Here is a 4,183-nt window from a genome sequence, read left to right as displayed (position 1 = left end):
CCAGATGAAACCTCATTTATGAGAGATGTGATTGTAAAAATCTTTTAGAAATTATGTTTAATGAATGATTAAATTCACAAACAATTAGCTTTTACTTAATGCTTGTCATAAACATGGACAGGTGTTAAATTATCAACTATATACTATTGGGTCATTTAATTACTAATGCATCATTTAATTACTAATGCATGATGAAGGTTTACAGTGTGCAATGCTTAGAAACTAATGGTATTAAGTAGATAATAAGATTTTTTGTAGAGTAAAAATTTAGTTTCCCACATGCTTTAGAGCTTACATGCTAAATTTTGCATAAAACTCTCTTTTATTCTACTTTTCTTTTATTTTGATATATATTTTTCATTCATTAAATTCAGCTTATGAGTTCCTGTCTTCAAATTCCTCTCACACTTTCCCATCTTTTCTACTCAAATCAACATTCTTTCACATGCTTGAAAGAATACAAATATGCATTTAATGATTAATAATGAACATTATCTAGGCATGATTAATAAAAATAAAATTGAAAAGTAAAGTTTTTAATCTTCTGATAGGTTTTTAAGGAATAATTATAACACTTTTCGAATTCAGTTTCTTGTGCTATTTGTTCAGTTAGCAAATGTTCAGTGTCAATATTCCTGAATAATACCCCTCCTATCACGGAAACCAAAAAGCTTACAATTTTGAATAAATCTGAGCTGTTTGGAATCAGTTTTGAGAAGACTTCTCAGCCACAGTGATATAAACCATTCTGATCATCCCTTGTCACCTTATTCCTGTTAAGTTGCTTAGATTATGGTAATAATAGTTCTCTTGCGAAGCTATCCTGTATAATACAAGAACAGGCAGAGTTTTCATACTATGAGCATAATAAAAACTAAGCCTCTTCCGCAGGCTTCTTGAGGATTGGCAGCATCTGCTTTTCCGATGTAGCATCTCATACCCATACAAATGAGCCCAGACTCAGAACAGGCTGTATTGTTCTAATGTCTTGTTTTATCTACCTTTAATAATATTAACTCTACTACTATTTTAAAAGTATTACTATAGAAGCAATTTGTAACAATAAGGTTTAGTTCCAAGCACCTTTCAATGGCAGCCCAGATCCTTTTATTCCTGTCCTAGAAGGCTAACAAGTGTGTAGAGTATGATAAATTTAGATAAAACAATGCAATACACATGTGTAAGTACTGGCATTTGTTCAATCATGAGAAAGACTTACCCAGAAAACATATTGTTATTTTTCTATTTTTTTAAGTCCTAAATATTTATTAGCACCTAAATATTTATAGCTAATGTTTTACAATAGTTAGCTATTGCTTTTCAGGAAGAAAAGCCACATTTATATTAAAATATTTTACAGAATGAAAAACTATATTCAGCTATTAATAATACAATATAAAACTATGTACCCAACATTAAGTTGAGGAAATAAAATGATCAGAAGGAACTTGGTGTTATCTTTGAATATGATATTCCAATTACTATCTCATTTTTGAGTTTCTCCCCAGACTTTGCTTCTGTAATCAGTTTTGATAATGGATAATATTTTCATATAGTTTTAAACTACATTTGCTTATACTTTAGAAGTAATGTTTCATTGAAAATATTCAGTTCTTACTTTTGATGCAGAAATAAATACCATATATCTATTTTCCTGTACATGTTCTCATATTGAAGTGACTTTCTTTTAAGAATTGATTTAGTAGTTGAATCATTGTCTTGATTCTGACAAAATCATTAGCAGTGTAATCAATTTGCTTTTCAAACCATGAAAAATTATGTTTCCTTCAAGACTAAAGAGTATTGTAATTTGGCTTCCTCATTATTAATAAAAGTATTTCTAATTTAACACATTTACACAACAAAGAAACATAAGGCACCGAGTCTCTTTGCTCTCCATTGCATATATTTGATTACCAATAAGTTTGACTGATTTAATCTTCTGAAGATTAGTTCTCTGTTTTTTGGTATAATAACATTTATTATTGGTGACTTGGGTTGTTCTGCCCTTATCAACCTTTCCCAGAAAGAATTTTCTTATTTCTTTCTTTTCATTTTGCATACATATAGGCAGCCAACAGAAAGCAAAAGAAACAAGTATTCCTTGCTCACCATAAACTTGGCCATGCCTGGCCTTCTTCCAAGTTGCAACATTCCTGAAAAGGGCACACAGGCAGCCCTTTAGAGAGGGGGAATTTTATTATTTCTATACTCTAAATATTTTCACTGATATTCATTAGTCATTGTATTTAAAATACATGTAGTAACTAGGTAGTAGAATGATCTGGATCAGACTTCCCGTAATATATACTGTTGACATTCACTCATGGTACACTCATGGCTAAACAATTTTTGAGCAGTTTCAGATTTTTATACTGTGTTGCATAGCATACTAATCTTCTAGATAGATAGTAATAACATAACCATGTTTATTATTGTTTTCTTATATACTTCCATTTTTAGATCAATACTAGTACTCAATTATTATTTTATTATAGATTTCCTTGACCACTCATAATTTTCAGATGAAATTTCAAACATACTTTATATAACTATCTCCACTGATTTTTAAGTCTTTAATTTTTTCTAAGGAATATAATACATACTATTTGACATAAAGAGGAGGTTCTTGTTTATTACTGTTCAGTAATCATTACAAATATGCTAGTGTCACCGATATTTTACATATGATTTCAGCATAGATGAGAGCTTGTTAAGTCAAGGTGAGTATATGTTTACATGTTGTAGACACTTTTCAACATATTTTCCTTGATCAGAAGTGATACGGTGTAAAACATTGAAATTTGTCCAAGATAAAACAGGATGTATATCTCATATACCAACATTTGTTTTTATTATATTATATAATCAATATTATGATCAGATCTATTTTTCTTTCTTTTTCTCTGAAATGCTTTATAAATTATAGTCTTGTTATTACTAAGATGCTAATGCTTGCATATCATTTTTAATGATATATTCTGGATAAAAATGTGTCTTCTCATAGAAATGATCATACAGTTCAGAAGAGTTTCTAAGCTTGTCAAATAACTAATTATGAATATAATCACTCTGTTTTTTCTCTGAGTTAGACCTCCTTTATGAACAACAATGATTTAAGAACCCTGGAAAGCTACAAAGCAAAACTTTTGGTAAGTGATGTGTGTGTGTGTGTGTGTGTGTGTGTGTGTGTGTGTGTGTGTGTGTGTAATCAAAGTTTATTCATTCTTTTTTTAACAATGCCGAGGATGGAAATTCTGATAGAAACATGTTAGAAAATTGCTCCACCACTGGGCTTTTAGCCTTAAACACAAACCTAACTCTTTTTTAAAATTTATTTTATTTATTTACATCCTAGCCATTTCATCCCATCCCACAGTTCTTCCTCCCATTCCTAGTCTCTCTTGCCTCCAAGAGGGTGCTAAACCTCCCACCTGCAAAGTATTCCCCTTCCCTGGGGCCTCAAGTCTCTTGAGAATTAGGCTCAGCTTCTCCCACTGAGGCAGACCAGGTAGTCCCTTGCAGTATAGGGCCCTCAGGTCCACCTATGATGTCTTGTTAGTGGCTCTGGGAGATTACTTGAGACTCCTGGTTTTCCTATGGGGTCGACCTCCCCTTTAGCTTTTTCAATCCTTCCCCTAACTGGGTCTCATACTTCAGTCCTGATTGTCTGTAAGTATCTGCATCTGTCTCAGTCAACTGCTGGTTTGGCTACTCAGAGGAAAGTCATGCTAGGCTCCTGTCTGCAAGCACAACATCAATAGTAGTGTCAGGCCAGAACATTAATATAGAAATAGTTGTAACGTCAATTCTATGGACTTCTGACATTTTGAAAACCAACTATCCATGTAAGGTAACCTAGACAGTTGTTTGTTAACTCCTCTCAGCTATTTCTAAATAAAATATGGAAAACACCCTAACAATGAACTCAAAGCCATGAATTTGCTATAGTCCATTAACTCATAGGCTGACCATCCCAAATCAGTTAAAAAAGTTAAAGAAGGACTGGGTCTAACCCTTGTCTTCCTAAATGTGTTATACAGGCACAATGCCCATGAGAGTATCAATATTCATCTCACTTTTATATCAATAAGACGCTCATACCAATGAAAACGTTAAATTTGAAATCAAAGTAAATTTTGTACCATTTAAGAAATTATACCTTCATCTTGATATTAAGTAT

The 4,183-nt window shown here is 32.0% G+C and overlaps 1 non-coding gene across 1 annotated transcript; it reads right to left on the bottom strand.

Annotated features, from left to right (window-relative positions):
• Positions 1–2,062: 2,062 nt before the first annotated feature.
• On the bottom strand, positions 2,063–2,195 carry LOC117706383 (small nucleolar RNA SNORA67). Its single transcript, XR_004606493.1, has one exon. It is a non-coding gene; the product is annotated as a small nucleolar RNA SNORA67 (small nucleolar RNA).
• Positions 2,196–4,183: the final 1,988 nt, after the last annotated feature.

The sequence above is a fragment of the Arvicanthis niloticus genome, chromosome 3 (genome assembly GCF_011762505.2).
Source record: "Arvicanthis niloticus isolate mArvNil1 chromosome 3, mArvNil1.pat.X, whole genome shotgun sequence".
NCBI classification, from domain to species: domain Eukaryota; kingdom Metazoa; phylum Chordata; class Mammalia; order Rodentia; family Muridae; genus Arvicanthis; species Arvicanthis niloticus.
The sequence above is the reverse complement of the archived record's forward strand: the minus strand, read 5'-3'. Positions and strand labels throughout refer to the sequence as shown.